General features: G+C 9.7%; 1 protein-coding gene across 1 annotated transcript in view; it reads right to left on the bottom strand.

Moving 5' to 3' along the window:
• LOC119589202 (dihydrolipoyllysine-residue succinyltransferase component of 2-oxoglutarate dehydrogenase complex, mitochondrial-like) overlaps positions 1–691 on the bottom strand; it is a 12,464-nt gene that overhangs the window by 7,578 nt on the left and 4,195 nt on the right. The window lies entirely within an intron of this gene.

The following is a 691-nucleotide window of genomic DNA, read 5'->3' as shown; positions in this document are numbered from 1 at the left end:
TATTTTGTTTTTTATATGTTTTATTTTTATTTATTTGTTAAAATTTTTTATTTTTTGATATTATATTATTTTATTGTTTGTATATATATAGTATATGTATTTTATTATATGTAATATATATGTATTGTAAATTTATATGTTTTTATTATATTGTTATTTTTTTAAAATATATATTATTGTATTTTTATATGTTTTATATTTATTTTATTTGTATATTAATTTATATGTAATATTAATGTATATGTAATTTTATTAATTGATATGGTTTTGTTAGTATTGTATTTTAAAATTTTATTATATAATATTTTATTTTATTAATAATTTGTTTAATATTATATATATTTGTATATATATATAGTTATATATAATGTATATATATAGATTAATAAGATATAATTATATTTTTAATATTTATTATGTTGTTTTAATTTATTATATATAATATATAATAAAAGGGTATTTATATGTATATTAATTATATATATTTATTATATTTTAAAATATTAATATAAATATATATTATTATAAAATATTGTTTTAAAATATATATATTAGGCACTGCATAAATTTCTCAGTAGGGATGCTTTTGGGGGGATAATATATAAATAAAATTAATATAATATATATATAATATAAAAATTTATTATTATTTTAATAATAATAAAATTTTATATATAATCCCCCAACAGCC

Source organism: Penaeus monodon, chromosome 25, assembly GCF_015228065.2.
Source record: "Penaeus monodon isolate SGIC_2016 chromosome 25, NSTDA_Pmon_1, whole genome shotgun sequence".
NCBI classification, from domain to species: Eukaryota; Metazoa; Arthropoda; class Malacostraca; order Decapoda; family Penaeidae; genus Penaeus; species Penaeus monodon.
This window is presented reverse-complemented; position numbering and strand designations above follow the sequence as displayed.